We start from the raw sequence: 15,114 nt of genomic DNA on the forward strand, positions 1-15,114 counted from the left end.
CCTACATATTTCTGTTATTACTTCAATATTCTGGATAAATAGCTTGCTTGTGGATAGAAGTGTTCTTCTGCAGTTCTGATAGATTTTTTTCTTTCTTTTATAAATTACTCAGTAAAATTCAGGAACATAAAAAGGGCACCAGAAGTTATTACGTGTGATATGTTCTTGATCTATATTTGATTGCCTAGTGGTTCACATTAAGATAAAGGTTTTGTACTAGCTTAACAAACAGCAAGCTTGATTGCTTGCTGTTTTGAGAAACTGGATGAGGCCATGCTCAGTGGCTTAATATGGAATCTGTTATTAGTAAGACAGTGAGGGTACCCATCCTGTACTCTCCCTAGGTGATTACTGGTGCATTCATTAAAATTAGGGAAGTATGTTTTCAGAGTTCCCTTCTCTAGCTTCTACATGTACACCTGTAGGGAGCATGGGTAGAGGGAGAGATGCTAAAACAATGAGGCCACAAATGTCCATCAGCCAAGCTATAAAGCATAATTAATGAACCTTCACCAACACACCTGCTGTTTGCTCCATATTTTGCCAGTCACTGTGTAAAAAATTGAAGAAAGATACAAAGTCCTATCAAAGATGAGATATCACAGTATATGACAGGATGCTATAAAACAATATAGGGCATGGTAATTGAGAACCAGGCTGAGTGTTTCATATTTAAAGTGCTAAGTTAGTTTGGACAAGCACAAAGGAAGGAAAAAGGAAGTCCTCCTGGAGGTGAGGGTCCATGAAAGATGGGTGAAATTTAGTTACACAAAGGAGAAAGGAAAGTCAATGCAAGCTGGCAGGAAAGCATGAGTGAACCTGTACCACCTACTTCTGACTGATGGCACTGCCATAATTAAATCAGATCTCCATTACTTTCTCCTTGTTCCTACTTCAACTCCTCCTTGTGCGAGGTGAATGAACAGGTTTCTATTGGCTGAATTCATTCTATGTAATAATAAAATAATCTTGATCCTTAATGTGAATTTAAGAAAAAAGAAATTGATTTTTAGCTTCTGAAATCTCGATTAATTGATACCACTTACAACTACCTGGCAGCCTGAGATTTAAAAAGCCCTCAGGCAAAAATGTGCAGGAACATTAGAAGGTGGCATTGCATCTATGCTTCCATCTCTTTCTTTCTTGAGAAAGAGATGGAGGAATAATCTTTCTCCTTGACCCACCCACCCAATTCTACCACTTGTCAAAATCAATCAATGCTTCCTTGAATTGTGCATTAATAGAGAAGGAGAAAATAAAAACACAAAGGGCAGGAAATAAGTCAGCATATCATTGAAGCCCTGAGCTAAGAATAAATCAACAAATCATGAAAACAAACAAACAATAAACAGACAAATAAAAGAACAGAAACCATGGAGTAGACTGTGAAATTAAGTTTATCCTAATTATTATTATTTTTTTAGGTTTGATCATAGTTACAGCTGGAAATAAAACTCTTATTGGAAAGAATATGGAGCATGGTTTTGTATCTGACAGATTGCAGTGCATACCAACTCTCACATACTTGCTACTATTTACTCATGCATATATGCTATCATTCATTCAAGAAAATTTTATTGAATATTGACTATGCATTAGCTAATGTTCAGGTATATTTGGAATATAAAAATAAATCTGGCAGAGATATTATGTAACAAAGAGGCTATAACTGCAGTGCATTTTTTAAGATCTAAGAAAGTCATAGGTACAGGGATACAGAGAGAGCATAAAGAAAACTGATGCATCCTACTACAGTTTACAGGAAGTTAATGACTGTGCAGGTCTTAGAAACTTTAGGGTGTTCAAATGAGTAGGTTTTCAACAGAATGAGAGAAGGTAGGAAAAAAGGACTACAAAATAAATCTCACATAAGGATATATCATGAACAGAGGCAAAGAAGCCTGAAACAGAAAAAATGTACTGGGAACAATGCAAGTGATCAGGATGGCTGAGCTCTGTGTTGTGCTCCAACTCACAAAATCAAGTCAAAGCAGATAATTAAAGGCAGTTAATATCACACTAAAAAAGCCAGTTATTTTCAAACCATTTCAAAATAATTATTTGATGAGTTCCAGTGAATAAAAGAGATAATGGAAAACATAACAGGACTTAGGCTGGAGAAGTATAAGAAGACCCTTCTCTACTCACCCCTGTGTTCCCTGCCTCGTGGCTGCTGTAGAAATATTAGCATGTTTTAAGAATAATAGATTTATACCCATTTATATATAGGTCTATCTTTCTGTCTGTCCATTCACCTTTTTATTATTATGGTTTTTGAAAGGTCTTTATATTTTTAAACAATGATAATTTTCTAATAATAATGCTTAACATTGGCAAATTTTCCCTCTGTACAGATGCAGAAAAAGGGACAAGATTTAGCCTAATATGTGAAACAACCAAAAAAAGAAAAAAGAAAAGACAAAATATATGCAACAACAGTATTCAAGCCACTGGACATTAGGCAACAAAGAATAGTGATCCCTGAACACTGGAAACAAAGAAGTGAGCCCTACAATCATCCTAGCTTACTGACTTTAGAGAGTTTTCAAGCCATGACACTATGGAATGAGAAATGAAGCAGATCCCAGAAACAATTCTGAGATATGGAGAGAGAATTGAGAACCTGGGGAGGCCAATGTAGCTAAAATTCATAGAAGAGAGTGCTGGAAAGGACATAGTTCAGAGAGAATCCTGGAGATCTGTAAGGGATTGGCCCAGAGTAGTCAGCTGAGTAATGACAAGTAAATGCATGTGGGGAAACTGCTTGAGACAAGGGGAATAATCATCCAAAAGAATCAGAGAGCCTAGCTAGTACTTACATAGGACAGAGAATAATCTATCTCCACTGATTAAACTGAAAAACTCTTAATTCATTGGATACATTAAGGAAAATACTCATAAAGTGCTTGGCTCACTACTCTAGACTCACCTAAAAACCCACTGAAACAAGAACTGAAGGGATCAAAGTATTTTTGAGTGATATAATTTAATCCCAGATCAAAATTCAAGTATTTATAGAAATATATAATGTCCAGCACCTAACAAGATAAGATTCACAATGTCTGGTAGCCAACCAAAACTACCCAGGCATGCAAAGGAGCATTACTATAGAACACATGATGAGAAAAATCAATCAACTAAAATCAACCCAGAACTGACAGAAGTGTAATAATTAGCAGACATTAAGATAATTATATTCAAATGTTAAAGACATGGATGATATTACAAAATGTTCCAAATAAAATTTCTGTACATTAAAACTTCCATATCTGAGATGGAAACTGCATTGGATGGGTCTTACGGGCTATTACATATTACAGAGGAAAAAAAATTGTTAACAGCAGTGGAAAATATCCAAAATGAATCATAAAAAATAATTTTAAAAATGCAGACAGTTTGTTTTGTCTAATAGAAGTCCTCAAAGATGCGGGAAAATAGAGGGAACAGAAAAAGCAGTTCCTGAGAAAATAATAGTAAAAAATTTCCAGAGCTGATAAAAAGTATTAACCCACAGATCCAAAAAGCTCAAAAAATCCCAAGCAAAAGAAGCATGAAGAAAATGACACCAAAACACATTATAATCAAATTGTTCAAAATCAGGAATGAAGATAAAATCTTTAGCCGGAAGAAGATATGTTGCATATAGAATAGTAAATATAAGGGTGACACAGATGTCTCATCAAAAACAATACAGTGGAAGAGACCTTGGAGAAAAACATTAAATCATGAAAAGAAAAAAATAAATCAACCTTGAATTCTATACCAAGTGCAAAATATCTTCCAAAACTGAAGGTGAAATAAAGACTTTTTAAGATATGCAAGTGCTTAAACAATTCATCAGCACGAGACCCATATTAAAAAACCTGTTAAAGGAAGTCCTTCAAGAAGGCTGAAAACAATACTACAAGGAAATATAGATCTGTACAAAAAATAAAAAGCACCTGAAATAATAACTACATATTAATCATAATTTTCCTTTTATTTAAGTCTATAAAAATAATTGATTGTGTGGATGTAGATGAGATTACTTTTTTTAGAAAGCAGTTTAGCAGTTTCTTAAAAAGTTAAACATATATCTATTATATGATCCTGCCATTCCACACCCAAGTATTTACCTAAGAGAAAATAAAGCTTATGCACTACCCTGTACACAAACATTTGTACACTAGTACTCAGAACAGTTTTCTTTATAATATCTAAAACCTGGAAACAACCCAAAAGATCTTCAACAGAAGAATGAATACACAATTTGTGGAGTACATAGAATACTACTTAGCAATAAAAATGAATGAACTAAAAATGAATGAACACAATAACATGGAAGAATCTTAAAATAATTACATTGAGTGAAATAATCCAGACCAAAAAAAAAACAAAAAAACAAAAAAAAAAACACAAGAGTGCATGCTGTGTGCTTCCATTTATAGAAAACTTTACACAATACAAACTAATCTATGGTGACAGAATGTAGATTAGTGGCTGCCTGGGGAGGTGTGTGGAGGGAAAGACAAGAAAGAGGAATTACAAAGGGCACAAGGAGACCTTGGTATGTGATAAATATGTTCACTACCTTGATGGAGTTGATGGGTTCATGGGTGTATATGTCAAAACATATCAAATTGTACTTTTTAAATACATACAGTGGATTTTATGTCAATTATAATTCAATAAACTGTTAAAAATAATACCTGAATGTGACTTTTTACTTAATTATTCAAAAGCGCTTTCATATACAGTATCTCATCTAATCATTTCATGGACTTTTGATAGCCTTTAGAATTGTTACTATTATGTTGGCTTTGCAGAAAAGGAAACAAAGTCAGAATGGTATTAGTTCACAAAGACCACACAGCCTGCAAGTACCAGGCAAAAAAAGAGCCTCACATCCTGACCTCTGGTGTTCACCATTATGTTTCTAGCCCGGTTTGGGCCTGAAATGCTCTCAGAAAACTCAGTCCAGTAAGCTGGTGTTACTGGTCTTTTCTCACACACATCTTTCTGTACAGTTTGGGAAGATTAGCAAACTACATCAGATTAATTCCAAATTGCATATGCTACTTAACTTTAACAGAATTTGTCGTTTTTGATGCTGCATATTTTCAAGATATTTGCACCAGGCCAAATATCTAGGGTTTGTTAAGAGATGGCATCTGGCTTGAGTTTCCTTAGATCTCCCCAGGCCTCTAAACTTATAGCTCTTGTCACTGTTTTTCATTTAACAATGAATTACCTATTTCCCCCAATGCATCTCATGTCACCACTTTTATGATTATGTTACTCCTATTGTTTGTTTTGATTTTTTAATGCCCTACACCATCAACTCAGTTTTACATTCCTTGAACATAGATATAGTGGATATGATGGTTTGCTTCTCTGCAAAATATGTCAATGGGCCCCAATGCATTTTTTTACTTTTAATGTATGAGCAAATAATTTTTATTGATGTGGACACTGATTGTTTTTAGTTTCTATGCAGATATTTCATGAACCCTTTTTATATTCTTCTATTTTTTCCTTGCCTCATTCCTGCCCCATAATTCCCAAGCTGCTACTTACTCTTCACACAAAATAATTAATATTTTCAGTTGTAAGTTTTGTTTTTATCTCACACTCCATTATTTTAAACTAGAAAGTTAAAGGAAACTCACAAAAATAAGAGCAAGATGAAATAATGTCCTGTAATAATGCTAAACTGATATCTATCAGAAAGGGATAAGAAGGGAATAAATACACTGACCAATTCTAATCAAAACCAGGATAATGGAAATTATGTTTGTAGAGGTTATTATGAGGAAAAAAAAAAAAACTGGAAATTTTTGCCCACCCAGTTTTGGTCCTCCTACTAAATAACGTTTATCTTTATCTGGAATTTGGAAATGTCCTCCAAAATATTTACTCTGAGGAAATGGAAGGGTTTGTTTATGTTAAGTTTTCAAAATGGGTAGTTGGTAGCATACACAATAGCACAAGCAAGTCAGAATGATTGGTTCACTAATCAAGATGATCAACTAGGAGTCAAGATTAGGAGGGATGAGCAAAGTCCCTTTCTCACGTCATTAAATCCTAGGCCAGCAGCGGGGAGAGGCCATGTGAGTCTCCCTCTGCCTTCATTAACCCTTTCACACTTAGGAGCTGAGCTCCATTGCTCAAGTCTCTTAGCTCAAGTCCTTTAGAGAAAGCTCTATGAAGGAACAATGCAGATTTATCATTTATGTATTATTCATTGTTATCATTATTAGCTCTCATAATTCCAGCCACACTGCTCATGTGGCTCTTTTTTTTTTTTTTTTTTTTTTTTGCTTAAGTCATATGAAACTCAGCTGACAAAACATTAGTAGGCATACCATGGGGAATTTGGGGGACCTGGTTTGGCTGATTATAGCTGCCTCCAATTCTACTTCCAGTGATTTTGTGTACATATAACTCTGCAATTTTAAAACAAAGTTTCCAAAACAGTGAAGAGTATCAGAGAAATAGCTTGAAGACGATGAGTGCTCTCCCTCAAAGACAGATATCTGGGCAGGGCCAGCTTCATGAACAGCAATAATACCCACACTTCATCGAGCCTGTAGTGCAGTGGAGACAGGGGTGGTGGCCAATGTATAGTAGGATGGTAGATCATTTCTTTTTCTTATGACATCTCAAGCAGTCAGCTATTTATGGTATAAAATCATCTCTTCCTTTGATATCCTAAATGTCATTGATACTGATCCATCGGTTGAATTAGCCCTAACTTTGTAAAAATACAAATATTTAAGTAAGAGGTTACATTCCAGCCTCTGTCCCCTTATTGTAAGTGTTCATCAGATTATTTCCTCCAGATCAACTGGAAAGGGAATGGATTGAGAGCATAGCTTGGGAAGAAAGGTATTGACAGCCAGGGGATCCAGAAGAACTGGCCTGGCTGCAAGTGTGACGCTAGCCACTCAGTGCTCTGTGTTCCCATCTCCAGGAGTCCTACTGGGATTCTTATAGATTTTGGAGCTGATCTGTTAGGCTACGGAGAGAAGCTAGTTTCTACACAATACTGTAAAATTAACCTTATGGTTATTTGTTTCTCTGCCATCAGTATATGCCAAAACTCTAGGAAAACTATTTCCAGTGTACTATTAAATGGGAAAAAATGCCCCTCAGGCCTTCTGTTTTAGAAGATGGAGAAATAAGGTAATACCTATTTAGAGAACTTCATGTCTATTTTACCCCTTTCAACCACACAGCAACCTTGTAAATAGAATATTATTGAACTATTTTTCTATGTGAACTGTACGGGAGGTAAAAGTTTTTTGGACCCTCTTGGGGTCTGTGGCTGCGTCTGAAAATGAAACTGATGAGAACAATTTAACAGGAGAAAATATACAATGGTATTTAATGTAAGTTTTACATAACACAGCTGATTTTAGAAGGAAATGAAGACCCAAATAAACAGACCTGAATATTTTATGAAGAGTGGGCAGTCGTGGAGGAATGTGACAGGTTAAGGAGTATGATGTAATTGTAGTAAACTGTAGTAAACTTGTAGAAAGCCCTGTTTGTTAGAATTCTCCTTGGTGTCTCTGTTTTCAGAGATAAGGATGCTCTTTCCTCTGGGTACAGAGAAGACACCTCCCACAGGAGGGTTCTATGACTTGTTCCAAGGAAGAACAGAAATTGGGTGGGAGAGTGAAGGACAGGGGAATAATTGGAGTGGTGTTCTTGTATCTGCTGTTTTCTCAATTTTTTTCAGCTTCAATATGCCACGAGCCATATTTTAAGGTAACATATCCTAAACCCCATCAGAAGAAACAGAGACTCAGAAAATTTAATGGTCCATTTATTCATTCATTTGACAAATATTTATTGTGTCCTTACTAAGTGCCAGGCACTGTTAAATATGATGGGGATACACCAGTGGGGGGGGGGAACAAGAAAAAGATTAAATTCTATGTTGTAAGCAGCTTGCAATATCATGGAGAAAGAATCCAATTACAGTCGGTGGCAGAGATATGCTTTCTGCACAGTTCTGTACCCCATGTTTGCTCATTATATACGATTACCAATCAGCGAGGTTAAGTCAGGAAGTTCATTTACTATAAAGGCTCAGGGTCTTTCTACAAAAATGGCCCAAAGGTCCATAATTCTAGTAATGCAGGATGAGGAGGAAGTACATCCATCTGCTTTCTCTGGCTCTTTAGGTCTCTTTCCTTCAGCCTGTGTTTCCTCTGGAAGATGATAGTTCTAGATATTCAGGCTAACTTGTTACACCTTAAATGCAGGGGGCTGCAAGGTCAAAAACCATATGTTGATGGTCCAGGTCCTACAGTTTTTTGGGCTCATGTGAGGACTCTGCTTTGGAAAGGTCTGGTTTCCCCAACTCAAGGGATGCCCCAGCCTTGAACTTCATTATGGCTGATGTGTTGCCGAGACTGTATTTTCCTCTGCTTCTGATCAGCAGCACTGTATGTCCTCCTGCATGACTGCCATGCCAGGGAAAGGGAAGACTGTGTCCTGCCCCGTTGTAAGGCTTTATTGAGGACCTTCCAAAGCCCAGATTTTAACTGAAATGAGGTGAAGCAGAATGGGGATTGCTAGTAAATCAGGGAGGGGTGGGAGACTTGGAGCTGAATATCCATGAGACTGCTGGCGGGATTTACAGACACAGGTGTGCCCACACTCACTCACACCCACACACACACACACACTCGCACACACAACCCCAGGTGGAGCAGGAAATTAGTCAGCAGAGGCCTGACAAAGTGCTTCCTACACATGCTGTTCTGTCAGGCGGCACAGCTTCTTGGGCTTCAGAGGTAATTACATGGATTTTCTGTCTTGTACTTGCAAAAACACAGCCCAGCACAGCGCTGCCGCTGCTGGCTCATCACTGACGAGACCTTCGGCACTGGCAGGCAGCAGGTTGCAGGAGAATGTTTACATGCTCTCTTTTAAGAATTCAAACCCCAAGAAAATACAGGAGGTGCCAGTGGAAAGAAGAGGGGTGAGAGTCAACATGGGCGACAAGGGTGTGAAGTTTCTCATGGATAACCAAGCAGGTCATTCCAGAGGAAGTGGGGGTAGATAAAAGTGGGGAAATTGCTGCAGAGAAGGCTGCAATCATGCTTGTATTGATGAGTTTTACTTTCTTTCCCTTCATCTATCAGCATAATCAGTTGGCCAGTAATAACCATTTTGCTTTTAATGGATCCATCCATCAGTCAACACTTATTAGACCCTGCATACCCCAAAGTCTAGACCAGACACTGTGTGTTTCCCTGGGGTGGGTATCAGGCATAAATCACAGCCTCTGTACACAAGGAGCTTACATGTGAGGTGGGAAGACAGTCACTTATTTCAGGAAAACTGAAGAGAAGGTGGTAGTGATTTGTGAGCAATTGGGTATGGAGTGCAGACCTGATATCAAGTCTCTACCCATCATTTGGGGATGTTCCCTTTTCTAGTCTTTATCTTAACATGGATTATAACCAATAAATGGAGTCCAGAAACAGGGATAAACAGAAGACAAATGTACTGGGGTATTTCACATTTTCATGAGCAAAAGGGAAGAAGGTGTAGGCTGCAGTAAGGAGAAAAACATCCTGGGGACCTATTGTGTGCCTGAGAGGTGGCCAGTGTAATGCCATGAGGAGTGTCGGAACCAGTGTGCAGTCTTCCATATGCACCTTCCATGTATATTGCATGGGGGGCTGATGCATAAGCTGTGTGAATGGAAAACTGCAGATCTGAAGCAGACCCATCTTCAGGCTGCAGAAACGACCCTGGCTGTTATATCAGGACAAGGTCATAGCTATCCATGTTGACCATGCATGGGTTTCTGAATTTCCTTTCCTATTGATTAAGTTTGAGGGCTTCTATGTATCTGACTGATAGAATGCTGACCCAGACCCTGTGGAGACCTTTATGCTATGAATATAGTATAAAGAATTAGAGACACAGACATAGAGAACAAATGTATGGATACCAAGGGAGAAGGGGGGGTGGGAGGAATTGGGGGATTGGGATTGACACATATACACTATTAATACTATGTATAAAATAGACAACTAATGAGAACATACTGTAGAGCATAGGGAACTCTACTTAATGCACTGTGGTGACCTGAATGGGAAGGAAATCCAAAAGAGTGGGAATATGTATATGTATAGCTGATTCATTTTGCTGTACAGTAGAAACTAACACACATTGTAAAGCAACTATACTCCAATAAAAGTTAATTTAAAAAAAGAATTAGAAAGAGGCCTGGAATAAAGGATGGGTTTATGATTTTGCTAGTAATTGGTTCTGTGATCTTGAACATAGCTGAAGTTCTTTTATATCGTCAAATCATTCGCACATTCTTAGGCCCACTTCAGGTGTCCACAATGGTTGATGGTTTCCTCCAACATTAACAGCCAGTTAGTCTCCTGCATTTGCAAGTTCATGTTCCTCTCTGGGTCTTCACTCAAAATATTCTCTGTCTCAAATGCTTCCCACTCCCTCTCAGTCTATCAAAACCTGGACATCTTTCTGGACATGACTTAAGGCCATTCCCTAACTGCAGCCTCACCATCGCTTCAAGTCTGCATTTCCCTTCCTCCTCTGAAACCCTAGAGCAATGCATTAGTCCAAGTAGTTAAGCCCTAGAGGCCACATGATGTTATTCTTTAATAGTTGTAGTTATGTTTTCCCTCCATGCTTCTAATAATATATGGCACATTAAGGCACTGGATAGATATTGACAAAATTGTTACTGGTATTTTTTTTTTTTTTCAGTACATGGGCCTCTCACTGTTGTGGCCTCTCCTGTTGCAGAGCACAGGCTCCGGACGCGCAGGCTCAGCAGCCATGGCTCACGGGCCCAGCCGCTCCGTGGCATGTGGGATCCTCCCGGTCCAGTCTTGGTCACGAACCCGTGTCCCCTGCATCAACAGGCAGACTCTCAACCACTGCGCCACCAGGGAAGCCCAAGTTACTGGTATTTTTTATTACACTTCTCAGGGGGCTTAACATGATTAGGAAAAGCAACCAGATTCAGATTAGGTAATGTTTGTCCTGAACAAAAAAAAAAAAAAAGAAAAGAAAAAAGAAAGAAACTAAGACAGGAGTTAATAAGGATACTTATTAAATGATTCATCTCCAACCAGGCCTAACAAGTTCAGACTTCCTTTCCATTCTGTTTCTCTGCTGATTATCTTGTCTTTCTCCTTAGGGATTTCTCAACTTTATCAGTTACATAAATGAAAATAAAAAACATTGAACCTCAAGGTTCATCAAAAGATAGATATATTTTCTACCTTTTGATAGATACCTTCTATTTATCTACCCTTGCAAATTGATTCCTAGAAAACAGACTACTAACTATTTCAGTTTATCAAACGTTATGGCTCATGATTACTTCATGAGGTAGATGTTATTTTATTCCCATTTTAAAGATTACAGAACTGAAGCTCAGAGAGTTTAGGTAATAGGTTCAAGGTCATATGGCTAGTAGGGTATGCTGAATTCAAATCTAGGTCTGTCTGATTTCAGATTCTTTTCATCATTCAAACTTCATAAATTTAATAACTGTAACAAGCAGTGTTAATTCCTGAAATGTGCAAAAAATATGAGCAAAGGAATTAGTGGTTCAGAGTTTAGAAAATGAATTGAAGTAGAAAGAATGATTTCGGTGATTGGGGAAGACTTTTGCAGAAGTGAGATGTAGGTTTCTATACTACCTAAACAATTCTATAAGCAGTGAATTTTGTAATATAATGATGTTTACTATATTTAAGGTATAAAGGAAAAGTCCCTTGAGTTAAAAATAACAACAGAAAAGAAGCAGCAGAAAGTTTCAAGTGGACACAGTGAATGCAAAGTTTTACAAAGAGGAAAAGATTCCCTCTGGGTGCTGTGATCATTCTTCCTACTCACTAGAGTCCCATTTGTAGTACTGATGTAACCTTAAATAGACTGCAATAGTAAATTACTCTGCTACAGAACAACAATTTAAAGGTGTGTTCATTGCTTGCAATAGCAGTGTTCTAAGCAATGGTCATGTTTCAGATTTATTAAGCAGAGCATAAAACATCTATGCTGGTCACTGTACTCGGTACTTGGTATATGTGTAGAATAGCTCTTGCCTTTTTGTACCTTATATTTGGTGGATGAGAGACAATATTTCACCCATGAAAACCTGAATAGAATATTATAAACAGAATTATTTAGAAAATGTTTAAACGTTTTAAAAAATACATAGGTTATTATACAATAAAAATAAATAGGAGAGTTGGAATTGAAATTTAAAATGATTTCTTAGACACTTAAAATTATAAAGAGAGAAAATATAGAAGAAAATATAAAATAATTAAGTACTTAAACCAGAAAGCCCAGTATTCTGTGGAAATACAGAAAGAGAGAAAAGAGAAAATAAATAATATGTGTGAAAGAGGAGCTATCAAAACGATAAAAAATTAAAACATCTCAAAGTGGAAGGACAGGTTTCCAGATTAGAAGTAGTCATTAAATCCAAGCCAGGGCACATCTTAATGAATTTTCTGAATACTGGTGATTTGTCCCACGCAAAGGATCAGGGATTAGAAGGTATGAGATTTTGCGTTTGCAACAACAGAATTGGGAAGACAAGGAGATAAGCTTTCAAAAGTCTGAGGGAAAACTATGAATAGTTGGAATTTACTCTTGGCCAAGCAATCCATCAAAACTGAGGACAGAATGAAGATTCAAATGTGAAGGACCTCAAGTAATTTATTTCCCATGCACCATTTCCCAAGAGGCAACTGAAGTATGTGATCGTTCAAAACAAAGAAATAAAAACAGATGGAGGAAGATATGAGGACTGTTAAAAATAGGCAATTAACAATCTAAACATATTTTATAACATTTAATTATAAAATAATGGAATGCATTTATTCTATAAGACATGCCTCAGGTAAAACCATGGTTTTAATGTTATAAATACTCTAAGGTTCTGGCAAACTAATGTTTCAAAGAAAATCCCCTACTCAAAATTCTTACTGGTACATTGTTTGGAGATAAATCTAAACTCATCAACATGATTTAAAAAAACAATTTATGATTATAAAAGTTCATGGGTCGGACCCCGGAGGAAGATGGCGGAAGAGTAAGGTGTGGAGATCAGCTTCCTCCCCACAGATACATCAGAAATTCATCTACACGTGGAACAACTCCTACAGAACACCTACTGAACGCTGACAGAAGACCTCAGACCCCCCAAAAGGCAAGAAACTCCCCACATACCTGGGTAGGGCAAAAGAAAAAAAGAATAAACAGAGACAATAGGATAGGGACGGGACCTGCAACAGTGGGAGGGAGCCGTGAAGGAGGAAAGGTTTCCACACACAAGCTCCTTCCCGGGCGGAGACTGCAGGTGGCGGAGGGGGAAAGCTTCATAGTAGTGGAGGAGAGCACAGCAACAGGGGTGTGGAGGGCAAAGCGGAGAGATTCCGGCACAGAGGATCGGTGCCCTCAGGCACACACCAGCCCGAGAGGCTTGTCTGCTTGGCCGCCGGGGCAGGCGGGGCTGGGAGCTGAGGCTCGGGTATCAGCTTTCAGTCGGAGCGCAGGGAGAGGACTGGGGCTGGCGGCAGGAAGAGAGCCTGAAGGGGTTAGTGCACCACGGCTAGCCCGGAGGGAGTCCTGGGAAAGGGTCTGGAGCTGCCGAAGAGGCAAGAGACTTTTTTCCCTTTTGTTTCCTGGTGCGCAAGGAGAGGGCATTAAGAGGGCTGCTTGGGGAAGCCCCGGAGACAGGCGCGAGCTGCGGCTAAAGGCGCGGACCTCGGAGACGGGCCTCGGACGCTGGGGCTGATGCTGCCGCCACCGCCGCGGGGCCTGTATGCGAGCGCGGGTCACTGTCCGCCCCGCCTTCCGGGGGACCTGTGCACCCCGCCACTGCCGGGGTCCCGGGACCTGGGGACAGTTTTCCCGGGAAAGCGCAAGGAGCGCCTCAGGCTGCTGCAACGTCATGCCAGCCTCTGCCGCCGCAGGCCCACACCACACTGCACGCCCCTCCCTCCCCTCTGCCTGAGTGAGCCAGAGCCCCCGAATCAGCGGCTCCTTTAAACCCGTCCTGTCTGAGCGAAGAACGGACGCCCTCCGGCGACCTACACGCAGAGGCGGGGCCAGGTCCAAGGCTGAGACCCGGGAGCTGTGAGAGCAGAGACAGGGAAATCTCTCTGTGTAGCCTCGGAGGCAGCGGATTAAAGCTCCATGGTCCATTTGATGTGCCCTGCGTCTGTGGAGTGCATAAATGGACAGCAAATCATCCCAAATTGAGGAAGTGGACTTTGAGGACAAGATTTAAGACTTCCCCCCTTTTCCTCTTTTTACAACGAATTATCCCAAATTAAGGAGGTGGACTTAGAGAGCAAGATTTCAGACTTCTCACACTTTTCCTCTTTTTACAACGAATTATCCCAAATTGAGGAGGTGGACTTAGAGAGCAAGATTTTTTATTTTTCCCCTGCTCTCTTTTTGTGAATGTGTATGTGTAATCTTCTGTGTAAGATTCTCTCTGTATAGCTTTGCTTCTACCATATGTCCCAGGGTTCTATCTGTCCGTTATTTTTCAATAATTACATTTTAATTTTAATAACGCTACTATATTTCATACTTTATTCTATTTTACTTTACATGCTCTTTCTTTTTTTCCTACCTTCCCTTCCTCCCTCCCTCCCTCTGCTCCTCCTTTCCTTCTTTTTTTCTTTCCTTCCTCCCTCCCTCCCTCCTGTCTTTCTTTCTTTCCTTCCTCCCTCCCTCCCTTCTTCCATTCAATCTTCCTTTTGCTTTCATTCCTCCCTCCCTCCCTCCTTTCTTTCTTTCTTTCTTTCAATCCATCCTCCCTCCCTCCCTCCTTTCTTCCTTCCTTCCTTCCTTCCTTCCTTTCTTCCCTTCTTCCTTTCTTTTCCTCTCTCTTTCTTCTACTAATTCTTTCTTTCTACATTTCTCCCTGTTATTCTGAGCCAGGTGGATGAAAGGCTCTTGTGCTGCAGCCAGGAGTCAGTGCTGTGCCTCTGAAGTGGGAGAGCCAACTTCAGGACACGGGTCCACAAGAGACCTCCCAGCTCCACATAATACCAAGCAGCGAAAATCTCCCAGAGATCTCCATCTCAACACCAGCACCCA

The sequence above is a fragment of the Mesoplodon bidens genome, assembly GCF_964165515.1.
Source record: "Mesoplodon bidens genome assembly, chromosome: 13".
NCBI classification, from domain to species: domain Eukaryota; kingdom Metazoa; phylum Chordata; class Mammalia; order Artiodactyla; family Ziphiidae; genus Mesoplodon; species Mesoplodon bidens.